At 38.9% G+C, this 26,862-nt stretch overlaps 1 protein-coding gene and 1 pseudogene across 1 annotated transcript in view; one reads left to right on the top strand and one right to left on the bottom strand.

The window, feature by feature from the left end:
* Window positions 1-474: 474 nt before the first annotated feature.
* Window positions 475-26,862, top strand: part of INO80 (INO80 complex ATPase subunit) — a 129,559-nt gene continuing 103,171 nt past the window's right edge. Inside the window, exon 1 of the mRNA XM_025998496.2 lies at window positions 475-612. The gene's annotated coding sequence lies outside the window, so the exon portion shown is untranslated. The remainder of the gene's footprint in view (window positions 613-26,862) is intronic.
* LOC112920113 (U4 spliceosomal RNA) lies at window positions 23,387-23,538 on the bottom strand (annotated as a pseudogene).

Genomic DNA, 26,862 nt, shown 5'->3' with positions numbered 1-26,862 from the left:
CGACATTTGCTCCCGCGAGATCTGCTTGCTCACTCTAGCGACGACATCCTCCTCCTCCTCCCCGCCGCCTTTCGGCAATCTTCGCCAGTCTCAGCCTCGACCAATCTGCACTCAGATGGCATGGATCAGGGTCTCCCCCCGAACCCCAGTCCACACTGGGCGTCAGGCGGCAGCGGCGGGGTGCGAGCTGCACGAGGCCGACGGCAGCGGCACTGCGGGAGACCACGGGCTGGCGACGATCTGTGAGCGTGGGCGGGGCGGGGGTAAGCTAGCTGAGTAGCGGCTCGATTGTTCTGGCCTGGCTATGGCGCCTCTCCTCCCCCCCGCCATGGCTCCCCGTGTCCCTGCTCCGCTCCTCTCAGTGAGTGAAAGTGGCCGCCGCCGCCGCCGGCCCAGCGCCCGCAGCCGCCTCAGCGCCGCCGCCATCTTGGGGTCCCAGGAGCCGCCGAGGGAGCGAGCTAGGAGCGTCCACGCCCAACGCAGTCACCGTCCCACGGCCTCAGAGAGCGAACCGCGGCTCCACCGTCGGCGGGGCGACCCCCCCCTTCGGACCCCGCCCGCACCCCGCCCCCCCTCCGCCGCCGCCGCGGCGGCGGGGCCCGGCGGCCCGAGGTGAGGCGACTAGACGTGGGCGGGCGAACGGAAGGGGGGGTTGTGTAGGCCCCGTTGCGCCCCTCTCTGCGGGCGACGACTGGGCCGCGTCTTAAAGGGGCCGTCGCCCCCGGCCCTTGGATTTGTTGGGGTTAGTGGGGAGGATGGGTGTGGACACTCCCCGTAGGGTTGGGACCTCAGGGACCTGGGCCTCGTCCTTCCCCCTCTCATACCTCTACAGACCTGGGGTCACGCGGTGACCTCACATAGCCGAGGGAGCCCGTGGGGCGCCCACACGTGGGGACTGTGTTAGACCAGGTGCACGTGGGACCCGGTGGGGCGGTGTCGGGCTAACACGTGTGTGGGTTTGGGGGTGGGGTGGGTCAGGGCGGGGGCTGGTTGAGCTCAAGTGGGAACCCTGTGAGGGCTTTATCTGTCCTCTTAAACAAATAGATCTAAGAGCTTAAGAGTATGCCAATTTATGGGGAGCAAGTTGGGATATGGGTAAATGGAGTATGCTGTTTGTCGGTGTTAGGTGGGGACAGCCTAACACGTGCACATATTTAGGAGTGTGTAGGGGACACCCATTGTGGTCTTTTAGGTTTTTGTAGAACGTCTAGGCAAGTGTCATCCAATTTTGACATTCCTACTTGAGCTTGCTGGTGAAAACTACTACTTCCGTAATCAGCTAGGGTGGAAGCCCCCTACAGTTTGGGAGTGTTAGAGCCTAAGAAGGCACTCAACTATTTTAGTTTACAGCCAACTGTGCCCGAATTCTTTGATTCATACACTGTTTAGTTTCATGTTTGAGTACTTGTTGGTAGGATTGGGAGATGGAATTAGGAGGTTGACCTCGAAAAAGTCACAGGTAACCAGCTTACTTTTCCAATCAGTGGCTTTCATGATTTTCTTTTCCAAGGAGATTTTCACTGTGGTTTGCTAGTGGTGGCGTTTTATTTATTTATTTTTAAGTAACCACTTTTTTGCAATATAATTCACATACCAAAAATACTGTTCGGTGATTTTTTACTTTTTAAGATTTTTAAATTTATTTATTAATGAGAGACAGAGAGAGGTGCAGAGACACAGGCAGAGGGAGAGGCAGGCTCCCTGCAGGGAGCCCGACGTGGGACTCGATCCCAGGACTCCAGGATCGCGCCCTGGGCCAAAGGCAGGCGCTAAACTCCTGAGCCACCCAGGGATCCCCTGGGTGATTTTTAATATACTCAGAGTTGTACAACTTTCACCACTGTGTAATTCATCACCCCAGAAAGAAGTCCCATTAGCAGTCACTCTCCCCTCAGCCCTTTCCCTGGCCCTTAGCAACCACTAATCTATTTTCTGTCTTTGTAGATTTGCCTATTCCGGATATTTCGTACAAAGGGAATCATACAATATGTGTCTTTATGTGACTGGCTTCTTTCACTTAACATGCTCTCAAGGTTCATCCATGTTGTAGCATGTATCAGGATTTTGTTGCCAAATAATACTCCATTCCCTTTGTGTTTTATGCTTGAAGTTCTCAAGCTCTTCCTATAAATAAATAATTTGAGGTTATTATATGGTAAAAGTCACATTCCTACTACATAATAAAATAAATTTGTATTTTTAAGGGTTAAATTCTGTTACTCTAGTCTACTGTGTTCTTTTTCTCTTTATTTTGTTTCAGTAGAATCCAAACTAATTTTTAAAGATCGTCGTCTCAAGAAAAAAAAAAAAAAAGATCCTCGTCTCTTTTAATAGAAAAAATTTTAAAGAGGACAAATGTGATTAGAAAAGTTTATGACTAATAAAAACATTTTTGAGTACATCAGGGTGGAAATGTGATGTCTAAGCAACAGACCGTAAACTATGGTGTTATAATTTCACTTAAATAATTGCTTGTCTTTGTATTACCAAGGAATGGTATTCCTAAGAGCTTTTGAGTGCTGTTACTTGTGTAGACACAGGGCTAGGGAGGGAGTAATAGACACCTCTCTGCCCTCAAGGGGATTAAAACTGGCTTGGGGATTTAACGTCAACATACAAGTTGACACAAAATATAAATGCCGGGATCCAGTGAAGTTTTGAGAGTTTGGAACAGGATAGGGTTAATAGGATACTTTGAATTTGTGTGGCAAAATAAATGAAGTTGATGAAAAGTTTTTTGTTTTTTTTTTTAAGATTTTATTTACTTATTCATGAGAGACACAGAGAGAGAGAGAGGGAGAGAGAGAGAGGCAGAGACACAGGCAGAGGGAGAAGCAGGCTCCATGCAGGGAGCCTGACCTGGGACTCGATCCCGGGTCTCCAGGATCACACCCCGGGCTGAAAGGGGCACTAAACCACTGAGCCACCCGGGCTGCCCTGATGACAAGTTTTAAGTTGAATCTTAAGCATGAACATTTTGATATGATAGGCTGTAGCGTGCAGAGGATGAGAAGAACATAGTTGCTAATAACTTATTGAACACCCATTATGGATACTAATCCTAATCATGAGGGCTCTGGTCCCACCTAATACCATCATTTTTGGAGTTGGATTTCAACATATGATGGGAGGGGGCACAAACATTCAGACTATGGTGGTACATTAAGTTAGGAATTCAATTACAGAGCATTGGATTCGCTTCTAATCGTGATATAGTAGGTTTGCTTAGGGTTGGAAAAAGTCACGAAGCTTAATGCCTGGCTTTAATAAGTACATAATAGAGATTTCTATATATGTTAGGTCAGAAGTAGGAGATTAGTAATAGTAAATGTAGTTGACAAATTAGATATTAAAAAAATTATTGGGATTAAATGCTATTCATACTTTTTTTTATTTTTTATTTTTTTCATACTTTTTTTTAAAAAGAGATTTTATTTATTCATGAGAGAGACAGAGAGAGAGGCAGAGACATAGGCAGAGGGAGAGGCAGGCTCTCTGCAGGGAGCTGGATGCGGGACTTGATCTGAGGACCCCAGGATCACAACCTGAGCCAAAGGCGGATGCTTATTCACTGAGCCATCCAGGTGCCCCATATTGATACTTTTAATGGACTGAAAGACAGTGAATCAACTGTGTTAGGTGCTTTTATAAACTTTCACTACCAAAGATTGACAGCCTGTGTGATGGTCTGTAAAGCAGGGTTCTTTTTCTTTTTCTTTTTTTTTTAAGTATAGGCTCCATGCCTAGTGTGGGGTTTGCACTCAGAACCCTGATATCAAGGGTCACCAACTGAGCCAGCCAGGCACCCCTATAGAGCAGAGTCTTTAATGTTTTTTTATTTGCCCTGCACCCCTTTGCAATTTAAAGAAGCTTGTGAATGCCTTCTCAGAATATGAGATATGTTGTATAATATATTATACATTTAAATATATAATATATAGTTTCCATATTTAAAAAGTAATTATGATGTAAGAAATATCCTTTTTATTACTGAAATAAATAACTAGTGAAAGTCTAATCTTGCTGGGCTGTGCTGCCTACCTTCAGAATTGAAGGAAGGAAATGCTAATTTCAGCTATAGGTTACTGAAAATAAGGATGCAGATTTTTTAAGATTTTTATTTATTTGTGAGAGAGAGAGAGAGAGGCAGAGACATAGGTAGAGAGAGAAGCAGGCTCCATGCAGGGAACCCGATGTGGGACTCGATCCCAGGACTGCAGGATCACATCCTGGGCATGAAGGCAGGCACTCAATTGCTGAGCCACCCAGAGGTCCCAAGACATTGTTTTTATTTTTTTATTATTTTTATTTTTAAAAAAAGATTTTATTTATTTATTCACGAGACACACACACACACACACACACACAGACACACACAGAGGCAGAGACATAGGCAGAGGGAGAAGCAGGCTCCACTCAGGGAACCTGATGCAGGACTCGGGACTCGATCCAGGACTCCAGGAACACGCCCTGGGCCAAAGGCAGGCACACTAAACTGCTGAGCCACCCAGATGTCCTTGAGACATTGTTTTTAGACTAAGAAAGATTTGAGTTTGAGTCCCACTTAACCATTGGGTAGGCTACTCAACTTTTTTTTTTTTTTTTTTTTAAGATTTATTTATTTTAGAGAGAGAGAGCACTTGGGAGTGTGTGTGGGGGGGTGCACAGATGAAAAGAATCTTCAGGCAGACTCCCTGCTGAGCGTGGATCCCAGGACCCATGAGATCATGATCTGAGCAGAAACCAAGAATCAGACACTTAACCAACTGAGCCACCCAGGTGCCCCAAGCTACTCAACATTTTTGAGTTTCAGTTCTCCTTATCTGTGAAATGGATGGGGATAATAATTTTCACTTCTGAAATTAAATGACATTAACTGTAAGATAGCATATTAATGAAAATTGGTTTATTTTTGTCTTTGAAGAAATAAATACTCCAAAGACCATGACATACATTCTATTCTGATTTGGGAGAAGGGAAACTATTTGTTATGTAGTAGGAAGGAACAGCCTGTATGGGATATAGGATCTACTCAGGGCATTCAAGCATAGAGTTCGTCTTTTGGTAGTGGTACTAAAACTATTCTTGTAAAAGAACAAATAAAGTTCTTTCAGGTTTGCATGAAACTTCTGTGTAAGAAGTTAGTAGCTAAGTAGAATAACCTGTGGGTAAATCTTTCATATTTTTGTGCATGAACAAATGACTAGTGAATATAAATATGGTAAAAAGAATGTTTGGGTCACTTTATTCCTGAGAATGTTGCTGAGTGTTGCCAGAAAGCCAACAAAATGTTAGTCATTCCCCAGAGAGGTATGAAAAAGAAAATATAAAAATGGACTGCATTTATTATCTTGGTACAAAACCACAATACAATCCACTCTTAGACTATAGAATGGATTCCAATTATTGCACCTCAAGGAAGAATAAATTAAGCAGGAGGGAAGTTTCGAGAAAATGGCAATATAAATGATGAAGGCAATGATGAAGGTAAGGCTTTCACATGAAGATAAAGAAATTTGACTCCGTGATGGGATAATGAAGACTGGGATGAACTGTGATTAAATTAAGTTGAATTTGGAAAAACATGAATTATAATCCTGGAAATTGAGAACTAGTTTGAAAGATGAATATTGCTTGACAGGTATATAATGAGTTGTTTGTTTATGAAACTTATTAGCACAGAAGGTGTTTAAGGCTCAAGAACAAACCAGACACAGTTGTAAGGGTTACAAAGCCAGAGACTTTTGTGATCCAGTCCTAGTTCATTTCAGGTCAGCAAACCATTTAATGATGCTTGTACCTAATGGTTTATGAAACTCCTTATTTTGTTCATTTAATAAATATTTATTGAACACCTAATGAATCCTTTTTGACCCTCTCAACAACAATTTTTTGAGCACCTGCCACACTCAAGGGACTATGGTAGACTCGGGATATACAAGTGAATTAATGCAGGTGTGTGTATATGCATGGAGAGTATAGAGGGTCTCTGTAAAGATAAACACATGGTTTTTGTTTCTTTTCTTTTTTTTTTTTTTAAAGATTTTATTTATTTATTCATGAGAGACACAGAGAGAGAGGCAGAGACACAGGCAGAGGGAGAAGCAGGCTCCATGCAGGGAGCCCGACATGGGACTCGATCCTGAGTCTCCAGGATCATGCTCTGGGCCAAAGGCAGGTGCCAAACCGCTGCACCACCCAGGGACTCCCTGTTTATTGTTTTCTTAAAAGAATTTATTTATTCATGAGAGACACAGAGAGAGAGGCAGAGACACAGGCAGAGGAAGAAGCAGGCTCCATGGAGGGAGCCCAGTGTGGGACTTGATCATGCCCTGGGCCGACGGCAGGCGCTAAACACACTGAGCCACCCCGGGGTCCCCCGCTGAATGTTATTCTAATGTTAGTAATAGTTTGCCTTTTTAAGAGTCTTATTTATTTATTTATTTATTTATTTATTTATTATTTTTAAAGATTTTATTTATTTATTAGAGACACACAGAGAGAGACAGGCAGAGGGAGAAGCAAGGACGTAGGACTTGATTCCGAGTCCCCAGGATCACGCCCTGGGCTGAAGGCGGCACTAAACCACTAAGCCACCAGGGCTGCCCTAGAGTCATTTTTAAAATGTAATAATAGACCCAAGCCCTGGGCTGAAGGCGGTGCTAAACCGCTGAGCCATCGGGGCTGCACATAGTGCACATAGTGCACATAAACACATAGTGTTTAATTGCTATATATTATCATCTAATTGAACCCTCTCACTTTACAAAGAGGCTTGTGGGACCTTGAGAGGATAGCCAATGTTCCTAAAGTCTATCTGGCTTGTCAGTAGCATTAAAGTCACAGCTTTTGACTTCAACTTCTCCATCCAACCATGTTGCTTCCATAGAGGATTGTAGTACCTTGTAACATCTTTTTTTTCCAAGTAGGCTCCATGTCCACCCTAAGATCAGGAGTTGCACGTTCTACCGACTGAGCCTGCTAGGCGCCTCTAGTAGCATGTAGTTTAGTTAAAATACTGCTTGATAAAAGTATTCTTTTGGATACCATGATGGTGGCTATGACATGAAAATTTTAAAACCCGTAGGGCTTTACAGCACAAAATTAACTTTAATGTGTAAAAATTAAACAAAAATCATTTAGGAGGTAGAGAGGTCCCATGAAGGAATGTAGAAAAGAGAATCTAATTGTATTAGAAATGTGTGAAATAACCTTACTAAAAAGGGAAGAAGGGGCATGCTGACCTAAGTAATCTTGGAAATGAGTGGAATCTAAGACAAAAGGAATTGTACATAAGCATTGTAGTCTAATTGATAAAATTGTATCCCGTGAAGGTGTGGGTTAATTCTGATACTGATATGTATGTATACTGCAATTGAACAATTAGTAAATAGATGGTAAGAGATGGGCTCCTCACTGTTATTGTGTGAATTTACAGATAAGGGGAGGAAGCTAGAATGATTCATGTGGTGGATTAGAGTTGGGAACATCAGCAAGAACTCATGTTTAGCTTAATACAGATGGTTACATATTGAAATATTTGTATATGTGTATACATGCTTGTATTTATATACATATATAATATACAATATGCATATTATAAATATATTACATATTATACATATTACATATTATAAATATATTACATATTATATATAATATAATACATATTATATTATAAATATTATAAATATACATATATTTCTGTGGTCTGTCAGCTGAAATTAAAAGAAACTCAGGAGCAACACAAGATCTTAGTTTCCTTTTTTTTTTTTTTAATTATTTATTTATTTATGATAGTCACACACAGAGAGAGAGAGAGAGAGAGAGAGAGAGAGAGAGAGGCAGAGACATAGGCAGAGGGAGAAGCAGGCTCCATGCACCGGGAGCCCGACGTGGGATTCGATCCCGGGTCTCCAGGATCGCGCCCTGGGCCAAAGGCAGGCGCCAAACCGCTGCGCCACCCAGGGATCCCAAGATCTTAGTTTCTAATACCATTATTTAATACAAGGAACAAGAGCTCCTTGGAAAAATAGCTGATTTTAGGATGGGGCAGGAAATATATGATGAACCTAGAACATCTTGTAGTGCCAGAAAGTAAGGAAGTGCTCTAACAACAAAAACCACTCACCACCACCACCACAACACAACCCCATGACGAGGAGGGTATGTCAGGAGCCAGCTGAAAGAGCTCTCAGTGGCCAAAACTGGAATGATTTGAGCAGCAAAATAAACTAAGCAGCATTGGATTATAACCTGTAATATAAAATCAATATTTTTGAGTCTATAATGCTCTAAATAATGATTGAGTAAATGAATATATTGTTTGAAATACTGCCTTACTGTAGTTTTATGCCCTAGGAGCCTCTGGTTTGCTTGAGATTGTTCAGACAGTATTGAAGTTGAAGTATGTGGGACTTTGGAGTCAGACTTCTTGGATTTCAGACCTGGCTTTGATACTTCTGGCTGTGTTCACTTTCTGTAAAGCGGAGGTTGCAATAGTGCCTAGGTCTTTTTTTTTTTTTTTTTTTTTTTTAAGATTTATTTATTATTTATTCATGAGAGAGAGAGAGAGAAAGAGAGAGAGAGAGAGGCAGAGGGAGAAGCAGGCTCCATGCCGGGAGCCCCCGACGCAGGACTCAATCCCAGGACTCCAGGATCGCACCCTGGGCCAAAGACAGGCGCCAAACTGCTGAGCCACCCAGGGATCCCCAGTGCCTAGGTCTTAAGTGCGGGATACCTGGATGTGTCTCTGGTTGAGCTACTGCCTTCCCAGCTCAGGCTGGGAACCTGGGATCCTGAGATCTAGTCCTGCATCAGGCCCTTGCAGGGAGCCTGCTTCTCCTTCTGCCTATATCTGTGTCTCTCATGAATAAATAAATACAAATGTTTAAAAAAAGGATTAAATGAGTTAATGCATATATAAAATACATATGCATATAAAATGTTTGGCACATAGCTCTCAATAGAATCTGTTGTATTTGATACAAGATCAAACAATTTGGAATCGCTTGTAATGGAATCTCCATCCCCACCTCGCCAGACTTCTTAAATAGAGGAAAAAGTCTAACTTCAATTTAACAAGTGTTTATTGAGCACCTAGTTTGATGTACACAATATCTGCCTTGTTCTAATTGACTGTATAATGAAGAGAATGAGTAAATGTATTTAGTGTTAATAAAATCATTACACATCTAAGTGACTAATAGAGGATTAACTATTGAACTGATAGCTAAAATTTCCCAGCACTTGGTGAGGCATCTCTCTTTTTCACAAGTAACCATTAAGCAGGCTAAAGCTATCTTCCCTTTGCTGAGGAATGAAATGAGTTGCTCAAGTTTTCTGGGCTGCTGAGTTCAGTCCTTTAATTTCTCTCTTATATGAGAACATCTTTTTCTGAGCTATATCATTTTCTGGAAAAGGTAAGTGTTTTCATGAATCTAGCTGTGAAATTTGTTGCAATAACTGGCTCTTCGGTAAGAGATCTTCAGCTATGTTTTCAAGTTTTTAATTTGATAAATTGTTATTAAGTGAGTGCTTTTCACTACAAGACTTATGGAAATATAACCATATGAAAATATAACCTCTAAAATAGCATAACTTGGACACCTGGGTGGCTGACCGGTTGAGCATCTGCCTTCGGCTCAGGGAGTGATCTTGGAGTCCTGGGAGTGAGTCCCGCATCAGGCTCCCTCTATGGAGTCTGCTTCTCTCTGCCTGTATCTCTGCCTTTCTCCCTCATGAATAAATAAATAGAATCTTAAAAAAAATCATAAAATTTTTTTAAGTTACCATGTGGAAAGGTCCAGTAGATAGCTCAGGAAACTGTTCCTCCCTTTTGGATTTTTTGGTTTAGTAATATATAAACCCTAAATGCTTAATAAATAGGGTTTAAACTTATTCAACCTAAGGTTCTGTCTATAGTGTATACTGCAGAACTCCATAGAGGCAGTTGTGCTAGTAAAGATACTTATTTTATTATTTCAGTAAGATGTTTTTGTTCCCTGTCTTGGTGAAGATACTCTTTTAGGAAGTTGAAGTGATACTTTCCTAGAAGAAAGCAAATGCATTGAAATTGATTTTTAAAAAATCTTTGTTAACATACTTCTTTTTCATATAGTAGTGTAATGTCATTAATAACAATAGGGAAGGGAAAATGTGGATAGCATTTTTTTTCTTCCTCAATATGCCTTTAAGGTAGGCCAAAATATTTTCTTTGCCATTTTAGGAATTTATGAAAGGGCCATCCTTTTTTTAGCTGGGAGCATTTAAAATGCAGGTGTTATTATTTCTGAAACTGTTTTGGGTAAACTCTGGGCTTGTTAAATTGCTAGACTGTGCCCATGTGCTTTTTTTTTTTTTTTAAGATTTTATTTATTTATTCATGACAGACACACACAGAGAGAGGCAGAGACACAGGCAGAGGGAGAAGCAGGCTCCATGCAGGGAGCCCGACGTGGGACTCAATCCCAGGTCTCCAGGATCACACCCCAAGTTGAAGGCGGCGCCAAACCACTGGGCCACCGGGGCTGCCCTGTGCCCATGCTCTTGTAGTGATTCCTTTGAGCAAATTGTTTCTGGCCTACTTGTAGAGGGCTCTGTTGGTCTTTGTTATTTGAGGACAAGGTCTTTTCCTCAATCAGTGTCTGGTATATAGTAGCCTTTTAATGAATATTTGATAGTCTGAAAGAAAAGTTTTGGTTCAACTGGGGTTTTATTTAAAGAGTGCTTTGGGGGTGCCTGGATGGCTTGGTTTCATAGTGTCTGCCTTTGGCTCAGGTCATGATCTCAGGGTCCTGGAATAAAGCCCAGAGTTGGGCTCGCTGCTCAGCTGGGAGCCTGCCCCTCTCTCTACCCCTCCCTCTGCTTGTGTGCTCACTCCTTCTCTCTTTCTCTCTTAAATAAATAAATAAATAAATAAATAAATTAATTAATTAATAAATAAATAATTTTAAAGAGTGCTTTGTGATTTATTTACATCTTATTTGCATGTCTTAGGGTGACCAAAAATTATTGTTCAAATGTGGATACTTTTGAAAATGAAGGGCAACAGACTATTTGTGATTATGCTTAGTTAGGACAGCAAACTTATGGGGTCTTGGGCAAACCAACTACGAGGTATGCCCAAGTCATGAGGCTTCTTTGTTTTTGTTATAGCAGTCTGGTGGTGAAGAATTGGGGATTTGGTGTCACAGTAGTAGATCTGAGTTCTGATTCTAGCTTGGGCAAATTATTTAGCTTAACTGAGAATAAGGTTTGAGTAATTGTGGTGATTAAAAGGGCTGGTATTATGAAAGCACCTAGGACAGAAAAGCTCTCTACACTAGTGTGCTCTTATTCATTGTAGATTCCTTGTCCTCTCCTCCTATCTTGCCATACTAGAGTTTTTACTTTTAACAGAGGCTCGCTATGAAAGATTTTTTAATGGTTAAGATTAACTGAAACATTTCACTAAAACATTTTAGTGAATGCAGAAGTGTTTCTTAAGCCATTGAACTTATTTTTTGTTAAATTGTGTAATATGGTGAGTGGGAAATGAATATCCTATGAAACCTAATTACTGTTACTTTCTCAAAATATTCGTGAAAAACTTTTTTCCCCAATTATTTTTTGCAGAATTGCTGAAAGATATTTAATAGTTTCAGTTTGGCAAAATAGTCACTTGTAACTTTTATTTCAACTTAATGGATTCATACAAATTTTAATGGTTAGAGAAAAAACAGTTTAAGTGAGAATTTCACTAAATTTCTTATCAGTATATATTTTAAAGATTCTTACTTATTTACTTGAGAGAGAGAGTGCGTGAGCACAATCAGGGAGAGTGGCAGAGGGAGAAGTAGGCTCTCCGCCTAGCAGGGAGTCCAGCATGGGGCCCTCTCCCAGAACCCCAGGATCATGAGCTGAGCCAAAAGCAGAGGCTCAATCAACTGAGCTACCCAGGTACCCCTCTCACCAGTATTTGTACTGTGTAGAATTATTTTTTCTCTTTTGATATTTGAGTTATTTTCCCCCTATATTTTTTGAAATTTTCTAACTTAGTCAATTTTAATTATTTGTGATTTTCTAAAGGAAATTAAAGAAAATCAGTTTTCATAGACTTTATGCCATAGTATAGGCATCCACACTGTGACCAAAAGAAAGTATTCTTGTACTAAGACTTCCAGCTACTTCTGGTGTTCCATATGATTCCTTATTTACCAAACAGCATATAAGATAATGTTCACAAGACCTAGAGTTAAGAGCAATCACAATGATATAGATGTAATTAAGAGAAAATATTAGGGAAGACATTCTTGTTTATCAGTAAGGGATACTAGTTAAGCACAGCATATGTTATGCAAGCTTTTATTTTTTTATTTTTAGTTTTTAAATATTTTATTTATTTATTCATGAGAGAGAGGCAGAGACACAGGCAGAGGGAGAAGCAAGTTGCATGCAGGTAGCCTGATGTGGGACTCGATCCTGGGTCTCCAGGATCACGAAGGAAAAACTTCTTTCCCTGTTGGATTGTTTCTCAAGAATCAGTGTGACCAGGGCACCTGGGTGGCTCAGTGGTTAAGCATCTGTCTTTTTCCCAGGTTGTAATCCTGGGGTCCTGGGATGGAGCCCTGCATCAGGCTCCGTGCAGGGAGCCCGCTTCTCCCTCTGCCTGTGTCTCTGCCTCTCTCTCTTTCTCTGTGTCTCTCATGGATAAATAAATAAAATCTTTAAAAAAGCAAAAAAAAAGTGTGACCATGTAAGTGCGGATCTTTCTTTGGACTCTGTTCTGTACCATTGATTTGTCCTTCGACCAATGCAGTATACCATCTTGATTACTGTAACTTACAGCAAGTCTTTTTTTTTTTTTTTTTAAGATTTTATTTATTTATTCATGAGAGACACACACAACACACAGAGGGAGAGACACAGGCAGAGGGAGAAGCAGGCTCCATACAGGGAGCCCAATGCGGGACTCGATCCTGGGACTCCAGGATCATGGCCTGGGCCAAAGGTGGGTGCTAAACTGCTTAGCCACCCAGAGATCCCCTATAGCAAGTCTTGTAGTCATATAGTGTGAACCCTGAATTTTGTGTATCTTTCTTTCTTTTTTAAGATTTTATTTATTCACGAGAGACACAGAGAGAGAGGGGCAGAGACATAGGCAGAGGGAGAAGCAGGCTCCATGCAGGGAGTCCAATGTGGGATTCAATCCCGGGATTCCAGGATCATGCCCTTAGCAGAAAGGCTGTCACTCAAACTCAACCACTGAGCCACCCAGACTTCCCTGCTTATCTTTTTCAAACTTGTTTGGACTATTTTGCTTTTCCATATAAATTTTAGGCCTGAGTGTGTCAGTTTCTTCAAAAACCCTCCTGGGATTGGATTGGAAATCTATAGATAAGAGAGGATATATGGGAGAGAATTGACATCTTAATAATGAATATTTCAATCCGTGAAAACTTAGTAATACGTGTCTGACAAAGGAATTATATCTATAATAAATAAAGGACTCCTATATAATTCAATTGTAAAAAGACTAGTTTTTTCAAATGTAGTCAAAAAAACTTTGATATGTCAGAAAGGAAGTTATATAAATGGCCAATAAGCATGTGAAAAGGTACCCATCAGTCATCAGGGATGTAGAAATTAGAATAGCAGTGATAATACAATTATAATACCAAATGTTGGCAAAGATGAGAAGCAACTAGAACTCCTGTTCATTGTTGGTGGAAATGTAAAATAGTGGGACCATTTTGGAAAATTGGTGGTTCATTATAAGGTTAAACATATGTCTAATCCCTCCCCAACCCCCCCAAAAAAAACCATATATCTACCTGTTGGCATGGCAGTTCCATTCCCAGGAATTTATCCAGAGTGGACCTAAATGTCCATGAAAAGATGAATAAATAAACTATGGTTATATTCATAGCGGAATCTGATTCAGCAACAAAAAGGAGTGAATTCTTGATATATGCAGTAACATGGGTAAATCTCATAAACATGCCTTACAAAAAGAATGCAGACACCAAAGTGTATGCAATATGATTCCCTTTCTCTAAATTTCTATACTAGAAATTAATTAATCTGTGGTGGTAGAAATCAGAACAATGATTGCCTCTGTTAAGAGTAATTGGAAAGAAGCACAAGCCTGAGAGAACTTTCTGGGGTAATGAGCTATTCTTACATATCTTGATAGGGAGATAGGTTAGACATGTGTATGCGTATGTCAAAACTCATCAAACTATTTAGTATTTGTTCATTTCAAAATGTAAGTAATACCTCAATTCATAATTTTTCATTTGAAAAAATTACATGCAGTATGTAGTAAGAATTTTGAAAAATATTGAAATTAAAAAGTAGAAAGTAGAGGTCCCTCTTAATCCAGTTCCCAGAAATAAACACCTTAAGTTGCTTGGGATGTAACTTTTCAGACATTATCTAGTCTTACAATGTAATGGTTTTAACCATTACATTGGTTAAATGAGGGCTTGGCAGTGGATTCAAATCCACATTGCCTGTTAAATTGTACAACCTTGAGTAAGTTACTTAAAGTGTGTAAGTAACATGATTCCTTATCTGTAAATGGGATAATAGTCACAATCTCTTTAAACAGAAAATTAATGGTTGGGTTTTATGTTCTTAGGAATTTTATACTACTGCAGGAATTTTATAAGAATCCTCGGTATGACATTTAAATCAGTAAAGTGTTGCGAACATTTTTCACAATTTATCGTTTACCTTTTATCCTTACTGTTTTGTCCTGTACAGAAATAACACGTTTAACATGTTTATTGAGATAAAATTCCCAGTCTGTAAAATTCACCCATTTAAAGTATATATATGGTTTTAGTATATTCATTGGCTTTAATATATTTCCAGAGTTACAACCCCTACCACAGTCTAAGTTTAAAACATTTCCATCAGCCCAGAAAGGAACCCCTACCCATTAGCAGTCACTTCCTATCTTTCCACTGCACAGTGCCACAATCCACACCCTCTTCCCCCATGCAGCCATTGACCTGTTTCTGTGGAGTTGTGTTTTCTGGTTATTTCTTATAAATGGTATCATATGATGTGAGGCCTTTATTGAAGAGCTTATATACCTAGCATAATGTTTTCAGGGTTCATCCATGTTGTAGCATCAGTCAGTATATCCTTCCCTTTCAGGTGCCAACAAGTATTCTGTTATGTGACTATATCACATTTAATCCATTCATCACTTGATGGACATTTAGGTTGTTTCCACATTTTGGCTATTGTGAATGTTGCTATAAAGATTTATATCTAAGTTTTTTTGTGGACTTATGTTTCCATTTGTCTTGGGTATTCCTACAAGTTACATATAGTAACTTTTTATGTGTAACCTTTTGAGGAACTGCCAAACTTCCAAAATGGCTATGCCATTTTACATTTCCACCAGTATATGAGGGTTCCAGTTTCTCCACATCTTTGTCATCTCTTATCTTTCTTGTAATTGGACCAGTAGGTGCTAAGCATTGTATCATTGTGTGTTTGATTTACATTTCCCTATGGCTAATGATGTTTAAACTTCTTTTCATGTGCTAATTAGCTATTGGTATATCTCCTTTGGAGAAATGTTTATTCACATTCTTTGGCCATTTAATTATTGAGTTTTAAGAGTTTTTAAAAAAATGCATTTGGGATATCATTCCCTTATTAGTTATATGATTTGGAAATCTTTTCCCCCAATTGTTGGTTTTCAGTTTCTTGATGGCTTTGTTTATAGCACTAAAGTTAATTTTAATGAAGTCCAGTTTATCTATTTTACCTTTTGTTCTTTTTGCTCTTGGTATAGCTAAGAAACCATTACCTCATTCAAGGTCATGAAGATTTATCTGTTTTCCTCTAAGAGTTTTATAGTTTTAGCTCTTAAATTTACATCTGTGATCTCTTTATGGTTAAATTTTGTGTAAAGAAGAGATCCAACTTCATATTTTTGCATGTAACTATCTAGTTGTCACAGTACCGTATGTTGGAAAGGCTGTTCTTTTCCCATTGAATTATCTTGATACCCTTGTTGGTAATCACTTGACTCTGAAGGTAAGGGTTTATTTTTTGGAGACTCCATTCTGTTCCATTGGTCTATATATCTAGCCATATATCTTAGCACACATCTTATATACTGCAGCTATATAGTAAGTTTTAAAATAGGGAGTGTGGGTCCTCCAGCTTTGTTCTTCATAGTCAAGATTGTTTTGGCTATCCTAGGTCCCTTGCACTTCCATATGAATTTTAGGATCAGCTTTTCTTTCTGCAAAACCAGCTTGGACTTTGACAGATGTTATATTTAATCTATATACCATTACCATCTTCAGAATATTAAATCATTTGATCCAAGAACCATGGAATCTCTTCTCATTTATGTAGTTCTTTAATTTATTTGAATAACGTCTTGTTTTCAGTGTATATATGTCTTGCAGTTATTTGGTTAAATTTATTCCAAAGTTTTTTATTAAAAAATTTTTTGGGGGGCAGCCCAGGTGGCTCAGTGGTTTAGCGCTGCCTTGGGCCGAGGGCCTAATCCCGGAGACCCAGGATCGAGTCCCACATCAGGCTCCCTGAAAGGAGCCTGCTTCTCCCTCTGCCTGTGTCTCTGCCTCTCTGTGTCTCTCTTTTTTTTTTAATTTTTTTTTTTTAAATTTATTTATGATAGTCACAGAGAGACAGAGAGAGAGGCAGAGACACAGGCAGAGGGAGAAGCAGGCTCCACGCACCAGGAGCCCGACTTGGGATTCGATCCCGGATCTCCAGGATCGCACCCTGGGCCAAAGGCAAGCGCCAAACCACTGCGCCACCCAGGGATCCCCTGTCTCTCTTGAATAAATAAATAAAACCTTTAAAAAAAACAGGTTTTTTTTTAGTATTTTGTTCTTTTTGATCCTATTGTCAATGAAAATATTTTCTTCATTCTATTTTCAGATTGTTCATTGCTAGTATATAGAAATATTATTGATTTTGGTATATTGGTTTTATACCCTGCAAGATTACTGAGCTTGTTTGTTAGTTAGTTAAAATCATTTTTTAGTGCATTCTTTAGGATTATCTATTTCTGTGTAAGAATCTATAAGTAAAAATTTTACTTCTTTTCAATCTGGATGGTATTTATTTTAATTTGCTTTGCTTTGCTTTCCTAATTGCTCTGGCTAGAACTTCAAGTACAGTTTTGAATATGAGTTATAAACATAGACAGCCTTGTCTTATTCCTGATTTTAAGGGGGATAACATTCTGTCTTTCACCATTAGAATGATGTTGTGGGTGTTTTGTAGGTGCCCTTTATCAGATTGAGGGAGTTCCCTTCTACTTGCAGTTTGTTGAGTGCTTTTATTTTGAAATGGTGTTGGATTCTGTCAAATCATTTTTCTGTTAATTGAGATGCTCAAGTGACTTTCATCCTTTGTTCTATTAATGTGGTATAGTATATTGATTGATTTGAAGATGTTCTACAAACCTTGCATTCCTAGAATGAATTCTACTTGATAATGGTGTATAATCTTTTTTATATGTTGCTAGATTTAGTTGTTAATATTTTATTGAGGATTTTTGTTTCTGTAGGGATATTAGCCTGTACTTTTCTTGTGATGTCTTTGGGTGGCTTTGGAATCAGGGTAATGCTGGCCACATAGAATGATGTGGCAATTGTTATTTTTCCTCTTCCGTGGTTAGAAAGAGTTGGTGAAGGATTGGTATTAATTCTACTTTATTTATTTTTTAAAGATTTTTATTTATTAGAGAAAACAAGTGGGGGTGAAGGGCAGAGGGAGAGGGATAAGCAGACTCCCTGCTGAGGAGGGAGCCAGAGGTGGTGCTCTATCCAGGACTCTGAGATCATGACCTGAGTCGAGGGTACACGCTTAACCAAATGAGCCATCCAGGCACCCCAATATTAATTCTATTTTATTTTATTTTTTTTCTATTTTAAATGTCTGATGAAGTTCACCAGTGGAGTCATTTGGCAAAGGTGTGTGTTTGTCCGTCCTTCCTTCCTTCCTTCCTTCCTCTCTCTCTCTCTTTCTTTCTTTCTTCTTTCTTTCTTTCTTTCTTTCTTTCTTTCTTTCTTTCTTTCTTTCTTTCTTTCTTCTTTCTTTATATTTTACTTTTTATTTATTTATTTTTTAATAAATTAATTTTTATTGGTGTTCAATTTACCAACATACAGAAAAACACCCAGTGCTCATCCCGTCAAGTGTCCCCCTCAGTGCCCGTCACCCATTCCCCCCCACCCCCTGCCCTCCTCCCCTTCCACCACCCCTAGTTCGTTTCCCAGAGTTAGGAGTCTTTATGTTCTGTCTCCCTTCCTGATATTTCCCACACATTTCTTCTCCCTTCCTTTATATTCCCTTTCACCATTATTTATATTCCCCAAATGAATGAGAACATACACTGTTTGTCCTTCTCCGACTGACTTACTGCACTCAGCATAATACCCTCCAGTTCCGTCCACGTTGAATCAAATGGTGGGTATTTGTCGTTTCTAATGGCTGAGTAATATTCCATTGTATACATAAACCACATCTTCTTTATCCATTCATCTTTCGATGGACACCGAGGCTCCTTCCACAGTTTGGCTATTGTTTTTTTTCTTTTTCTTTTTCTTTTTCTTTTTCTTTTTCTTTTTCTTTTCCTTTTCCTTTTCCTTTTCCTTTTCTTTTTTTTTTCCTTTTCCTTTTCCTTTTCCTTTTCTTTTCTTTCTTTCTTTCTTTCTTTCTTCTTTCTTTCTTTCTTTCTTTCTTTCTTTCTTTCTTTCTTTCTTTCTTTCTTTTTCTTTTCTTTTCTTTTCTTTTCTTTTCTTTTCTTTTCTTTTTTCTTTCTTTTTTCTTTCTTTCTTTCTTTCTTTCTTTCTTTCTTTCTTTCTTTCTTTCTTTCTTTCTTTCTCTCTCTCTCTCTCTCTCTCTCTCTCTCTCTCTCTCTCTTTCGGAAGTTGGAAACCTTAAAAGTTTTTTAGATTTTTAAAATTTATTTGAGAGCGAGCACGAGCCTGGGGAGGGTCAGAGGGAGAAACTGAATTCTCTGAAGGAAATAACTTTGTCTACACTGTGCTTAGAGTTCAGCAGTTGAGTGGCTGAGTGAATGAAATACCACTCCAGTGTTCATGTGAAAATTACATATCACTTCTTTTTGGTCTTATTTCCATCTATTAAAATATTACCGAGTTTATTTATTTGGCCTGGTCTTGCTATTTGTGGTCTAGTCCTACAAATTATCAGTGTAACCTATTGATCTGATTCAGTAGATCAAGTTCAGTCATAACAGGTTTGGGCTACAGAATGTCTGAGTTACAGGGGAGCAGAGGTAGGAAATTCAATTAATTTGTTCTCTTAATATTTGGCCTTTTCTATAAGCTAGAGCCCATTACCTACTATAGTCCTGCAAATGCTTTAAAGCTATGTAGTTCATTTTGTAAGAGCTATACTTTTATTTGGCCTTTTCTATATTAGTCTTGGTAAATTGAAGAATTACTTCTTAAAGGGAGATATATTTTTAGGTATTTGACTGAATCATTGATGACCTGTCTGGTCTTCTCTGAGCTATTTGGATAGGTATTTTACCAAAAAATGATCAAATAAGCTTGGAATTCCTCTTGAAGAGAGACTGAGTACATCAGCATATTGGAGACTAAAACATTTTAGGCCTAACCTAATGGCCTTTAATAATTTTTAATATTAATGGACATTTGTTAATATCTTGATCTAGTATTCAGAGAGGTAAACTTTGGGAAATGCTTCTATAAGTGATTGGTATGAAACCAATTTTGGGCAGTGTCAATAAAGAGAAAACAAGTGAAAATAGAGTTAAGTGTGGAATGTTTAAATGTGTAGGTCTTAGGAGAAATACTTGTTAATGGCCATCATTGTAATTGTAGTACTTTATGAGGTGGTCATTATATATCATGTTTTTACTATTACTGGTAGTGAGAAAGATTAAAAGTCAACCCTTCTCTATTTAAAAATAAAAAACAAAAAAAATTTTTTTTAACCAAACTAAAAACTGTTAGATTAGGCTACCCAGAAATAGGGTGATTTTTCTCTCCAAATAGTTATTTTGTTAGGCTTTTCATTTGGAAGAAGATGAAAATCCTATCCTTAGGTAAGAATTAGCAGGTAGGGCAGGTGTCCTTCAGATTCTTTTTTTTTTTTAATTTTTATTTATTTATGATAGTCACAGAGAGAGAGAGAGAGGCAGAGATGCAGGCAGAGGGAGAAGCAGGCTCCATGCACCGGGAGCCCGACGTGGGATTCGATCCCGGGTCTCCAGGATCGCGCCCTGGGCCAAAGGCAGGCGCCAAACCGCTGCGCCACCCAGGGATCCTGTCCTTCAGATTCTTGTCTAGAAGTAACATCTTGATCTCCTCTCACCTCCCAGTATTCATCTAAAGCTTGTCTGAGAGACAGTTTTTTATTTTTTTATTTTTTTTTTTAAAGATTTATTTATTCATTCAGAGAGAGCAAAGAGAGAGGCAGAGACACAGGCAGAGGGAGAAGCAGGCTCTATGCAGGAAGCCCGATGTGGGACTCGATCCTGGATCTCCAGGATCACACCCGAGGCTGCAGGCGGCGCTAAACCGCTGCGCCACCGGGGTTGCCCAGTTTTTTTTTTTTTTTTTAAGATTTTATTTATTTATCCATGAGAGACACACACAGAGAGAGAGTCAGAGGGAGAAGCAGGCCCCATGCAGGGAGCCTGATGCGGGACTCGATTCCCGGGTCTCCAGGATCAGGCCCTGGGCCGAAAGCGGCGCTAAACCGCTGAGCCACCCGGGCTGCCCCTGAGAGACAGTTTTTATGTAGAATTGCCTGAAAGATTTTTAGTACATGCATTCACACACTGTTCAGTAAGTATGGATAATGAATGATTGAACTCATTCTGTTTAACTTTCTACTACCGAAGTTTTGTATCTTTTCATTTCTTTTATTTAAACTTTCATCCCCAAATCATGTGTCCAGGATGAAAGTAGAGGCCTATGGTCATGAACTATAGATTGTCTTTTTGTAGAATAGAGTTTTGTAGCCTTCATCTTTGACATGGTACATAAAAAAGCAGAATAATGTGGTTATTTGCAAATATCAGAACCAAATAGATTCATGAGATAGGGACTTTTTTGCTCAAGTACTGTATAATTTAGTAAGGGAGATAAGACATGCATGTGTATAGTAAGTAGACTGTAGGATCATATAAGTGCCAGGCTTTCTATAAATAACCATTCAGAGGGCAGTCTGGGTGGCTTAGCGGTTTAGCGCTGCCTTCAGCCCAGGGCATAATCCTGGAGACTCAGGATCGAGTCCCCTGTCGGGCTCCCTGCATGGAGCCTGCTTCTTCCTCTGCCTGTGTCTCTGCCTCTCTCTCTCTCTGTCTGTCTCTCTCTCTCTCTGTCTCTCATGAATGAATAAATAAAATCTTTTTAAAAAATAACTAGAATAGGGATCCCTGGGTGGCGCAGCGGTTTGGCGCTTGTCTTTGACCCAGGGCGCGATCCTGGAGACCCGGGATCGAATCCCACATCAGGCTCCCGGTGCATGGAGCCTGCTTCTCCCTCTGCCTATGTCTCTGCCTCTCTCTCTCTCTCTGTGACTATCATAAATAAATAAAAATTTAAAAAAATTAAAAAAAAATAAAATAAAAATAACTAGAATAGTAGAGAAGAGTCTTAGCTAGGAATAATTAAAAAGTATTGTTGGAATGGGGTTTTGATTTTGTCTTTGAAGGATTTTGGTTCAAGTTGGTAAGACTTCTTACAGAAACATTTTTCACAGAACAAGGGCAAGACAGCTTCCATAAAGACATAGCAGTAACTAGAGAGCGTAAAGCAGTCAGTCTGGGATCACACATGGACACAGGGAAATACATTGTAAGTGTGAGTCAGAAACAGACAATTTACTATGAATATCAAACTGTAGTCAGGGCCACTGAAGTAGGATCAAAGTCCAGTTGGAGGATAACTGGGTTTAAAGAGCCAGAATTCAGAGTATGAACCAAGCTATTCAATGGTGAATTGCTCTAACAACATATGTTTATAGTCCTTCTATCCTTCAAAATGGCAGCATGACCTTGTGGTCAGATGAATTTTAAAGAGCTCTTCATTTGATGATTAACATGAATCTGACAGGAAGTTGAGACATCTTCAGGGTATTCTTAATTTATCTGGAGTGTAGGGATATAGTAAAAGATTAAATTGGAAAGGTAACTTGGAGCCAGATGATAAAAGTCTTTGAATTTCAGGTCGAGGAATTTAGACTTTATTGAATTTGGAAGCAAATTGGAAAGCTCTTGAGGGATAATGGCATAATCAGAGTGATATTTTGGGAATACTGATCTGACAGTTGTTGCAAGGATGGATTAAAGTGAGAAGAACCTAGAGGTGGAAGCCAAATTAGGAAGTAGTAGTCTAGGTGTGAGATGATAAGAACCTAATAAAAACATTAGTAATAAAAGAGGACAGATTCCAGACATCATCCCTAAAGAAGAATTAGCTACACATTGAGACAGATTGGATAAAGAGTAGAGAGGAATGTAAAAACTGATTCATAGATTTGAGTCTGAATAACTAACTGTTCTATAAATAGGAAAGACAGATGAACTAGATGGTATAGGGGCAGTTGGGAAGTTTTGAGTTTGAAGGGGTCAGTGGTATATCAAGGGTGGAATATCCAATAAGCATCTAGAAATGTAGATTGTGTATTTTGTTAAATGGAGGCCAGAAAGTCAGCTGTACAGCAGTATTAATTCAAGTCTCCGTAGTAGATGAGGTTTACTAAGGGATAAGGATGGATAAAAGAACTTTAGTGGACTCCACATTTAGAAAAGAAAGAACTATAGTGTAATAAAAAAGAATGGAGAGATTTGCTCCTCAGGCTCTTCCAAGATGAGGGGGAATGAGTTCAGAATTTTGAGGAAGAGGGAAAATGTTTGAAATAATCTTTGTAGCGAGTTTATTTTATTTTATTTATTTTTTTGCAGAGAGTTTAGAAATAATTGATACAAGGTGGGTAAATGGATTCTTGGGAAATGTCATCTGCTGTGTTGAAGTTGGATAACAGCTGGTGGGTGAGGTTAGCATGGCCCTGTCGTTTCCTTGTGAAGAGTGAGAGAAAGACAAGCCTAAGAGATGAAAGTATACGTTATTAGACAAAAGCTTTTTTTTTTTTTTTTTTTTAAGATTTTATTTATTCTTGAGAGAGTCAGAGACATAGGTGGAGGGAAAAACAGGCTCCTCGCAGGGAGTCCAATGCAGGACTCCATCCTGGACCCCGGGATCACACCCTGAGCCAAAGGCAGACACTCAATCGCTGAGCCACCCAGGCATTCCTAAAGATACTAGTTTTAAGTAATCTGTTCACCCAACATGGGGCTTGAATTTACAACCCTGAGATCAAGAGTCTCATGCTGTACTCTCTGAGCCATCCAGGCACCTAAGAGAAGCAGCTTTTACCACATTGGCCAAGGCAAAATGGGTTGAATAGAGAGACCACTAGTCTTCAATTAGCAATAATCGCACCTCAGATTAAACCTCATTAGCTACGATACTGCCACTACGCAAAGCTGAGAGGCTGCTAGTCTTAAACATGGTTAAATAAAATGATTGAGGGTACGGTAATGGATGATTGGCATGACTTTGTGAATGTACCTAATGCCACTGAACTGTATGTACACTTAAAATGATTAAAATGGTGAATTTTATGTTATGTATAGTTCACAATAAAAGAGATGGTAATTGAACACTTTAAAAAATATTCCTTTACTCTTCAGATATCATCATAAGACTACATGTGGAGATGTCAGAAACTTCATACTTGAAGTACCTGCCTCCTCTCTTTAGCCTTGTGGAAATAAGGGAGTAGAACACGCTTGCCGTTTCAGCTATGTGTGGTGATATGCTACAAAGTGATTCTGGGAGAATCAGACTATAGGATTGATGCATACTGGGAGTCACATGGGGACATATATTAAGCATTGTGAGACCATAGAAGTAACTGTGACCTTTCCTAGACAAATTGGTTTGACTTAGTGTTCATATACAGTTACTTAGGAATTATTTCTGAAAATAGTTCTTTTTGAATCACCGAGTATTACTTTGTAGTCATATCTTCATACCTCCTTAATTAGGACCATTTTCATTATCAGCCGAAATAAGTGCATGAGATCAGTTATTTTTTAATGAAACATTAGGAGGGAGCCGTGCAGGATTTTATATGCTTTAATTTATGTGTATGTATATCCGGATGAATTAAATGTTTTCTCTTAGAGAATTTTGCTGTATTTTTAAAACTGTGTTTTTTGAAATCTTTTGGAATGGGTGCATATTAGGTCTCACACTGAAAAGTAGAAACTATTGAAATCTTTTTAAAAAATCTTTTAACATTCTTTTCTCTTTAGCTGGGTTAATAAAAACTTTTATATTCATGAAATTTACCTAATTTATATGTACAATTCAGTGATTTTTTAACAAACTTACAGAATTGTACAACCATCAATACAGTGTGCATTTAGGACATTTCCAACATCCGTGAGAAAGATGTCTCATTTCCATTTATAATCAGTCCCCCTTTGTGCACCCAGCCAACCCCTAATCTACTTCCTGACTATAGATTTCCTTTTCATCTAAGTGGATTCATACAAGATGTCGTCTGGCTTTCTTTTTTCTTTTTTCTTTTTTTTCCCCTTAGCATAATGTTTGTGAGGTCCATTCATGTTGTTGCATGTAAAAACTGTTTATTCCTTTTTATTGCTAATAATATTCTGTTGTGTGGATACACATTTTGTTTATCCATTCTCACCAGTTGATAAACATTTGGATTGTTTTGCTTTTTGATTATTACAAATAGTGTTACTGTGTTCACATTAAAGGGTTTGGGTGGGCGTATGTTTTTCTCTTGAGTAACTAGGAGGGAAGTGCTAGGTCATATGGTAACTTTATATTTAAATCTTAAGAAAGTACCAAAGTGTTTTCTGTAGTGGTTATAGTAGTTTACATTTTAACCAGCTGGTTAAAATGTCTCGGGTTGTAGTTTTTCCACATCCTCCCCAACAATTGTTATAATCTTTTATTATAGCCATTCTGGTGAGTGTAAAGTGGTATTTCACTGTCATTTTAATTTGCATTTTTTTATATTGAGCATCTTCGTGTGCCTATTAGCCATTTGTATTTCTTTGAAATGTCTGTTCAGAGTCTTTTGCTCATTTTTCAGTTGAGTTGTCTTCTTATTGGGTCATAAGTGTTCTTTATGTATTGTAGATACAAGTCCATTTCCCCCCCTCTGATTGAAACCTAGTAATACTTCTTCATATAATTCACTTGAATACAAAGTTTAGATTAAATAGGATAGATAGTGAAGATTTTTGCTATCCGAGCAGTCAAAAAAATCTTAGCTTTATGAGCTTTAAGTCTTGCCACCCGTCTTACAGTTTTAAAATTCTCCCTGTGAGATTCTGTTTGAGTGGACATAAAGTAGATTCAACCCAGCATTTGAAAGGTTTGATTTTTGTTTTGTTTTGTTTTGTTTTTTTTAGCTTATATATTTTAGAGAGAGATCGCAAGCAGGGAGAGGGACAGAGGGAGAGCCTGACATGGTGTCTGGATCCCAGACTAGAGATCATGACCTGAGCCAAAATCAGGAGTCAGCCACTTAACCAACTGAGCTACCCAGGTGCCCCCTAAAGCGTTTTTTTCCTGACATGTAGTATTATAAACAAATTAATGTGTTGCCTATTTAATCTAAAAATTAGGGGATCCCTGGGTGGCTCAGTGGTTTGGTGCCTGCCTTCGGTCCAGATTGTGGTCCTGGGATCGAGTCCCATGTCGGGCTCCCTGCATGGAGCCTGCTTCTCCCTCTGCCAGTATCTCTGCCTCTCTCTCTGTCTCTGTGTCTCTCATGAACAAATAAATATTTTTTTAAAAATCTAAAAATTATCCCAGTATCCTCTTCAATAATTCCAGTCTAAATTTTTACATTGAAAATTGACCCTTAAGTGTAAGAGTTTTTTGTTTGTTTTTAAATATTTATTTATTTCAAAGAGAGTAAGAGCATGCAAGTGGGGGAGGGAAGTTTGTGAAGGGAAGGGGGAAAGAACCTCAAGCAGACTCTGAGTACTGAACACAGAATCTCACGTGGGGCTTGATCTGATAACTTGAGATCATGACCTGAGCTGAAATCAAGAGTCAGATGCTTAACCAACTGAGCCATCCAGGCATCCCAGTTTTTTTGTTTTTTGTTTATTGTTTTAAACCCAACTATTCTTGTTTCCTCTTGTTTTCAAGTAAGCTCTGTGCCCATTGTGGGACTTGAATTCAAGACCCTGAGATCAAGAGTTGCATACTCTACCATCTGAGCCAGCCAGGTGCCTCCGTAAGGGTGTATTTCTGGAGTCTCCCGTCTGTTTTTTGGTCTGTGTGGTTATCCTTATGCCACTATCACACTGATCTTATTACTGTGGCTTTATAAAATAATATAAAATCAGGACGTGTAAGTTATTCAACTTTTTTTTTTTTTTTAAAGGTTTTATTTATTTGAGAGAGAGCACACATGAGTAGGGGGCAGAGGAGAGAGGAGGGAGAAGCAGGCTTCCCACTGAGCAGGGAGCCCATTGCAGGGCTCAATCCCAGGACCCAAGGATTATGACCTGAGCCACCCAGGTGCCCCAAACCCCCTTGTTTTTCAAAATTATTTGGTTATTTTTGGTTTCTTTACATTTCCGTATAAATTTAAGAATTAGCTTGTTAGTTTCTGAAAAAGAAGAGGAAGCCTGCTGGGGCTTTTTTGGAGATTATGTTTGATCTATAGTTAGATGAGGAGAATTTTTAACATGTCCTTTAAGAAGAAAGATTATATTATATAGAAAACTTTTAAAAACTATAATAAAAAGAGAGG

This window comes from Vulpes vulpes, chromosome 15 (assembly GCF_048418805.1).
Source record: "Vulpes vulpes isolate BD-2025 chromosome 15, VulVul3, whole genome shotgun sequence".
NCBI classification, from domain to species: domain Eukaryota; kingdom Metazoa; phylum Chordata; class Mammalia; order Carnivora; family Canidae; genus Vulpes; species Vulpes vulpes.
Note: the sequence above shows the minus strand (reverse complement) of the source record. Positions and strands in the feature narration are given on the sequence as shown.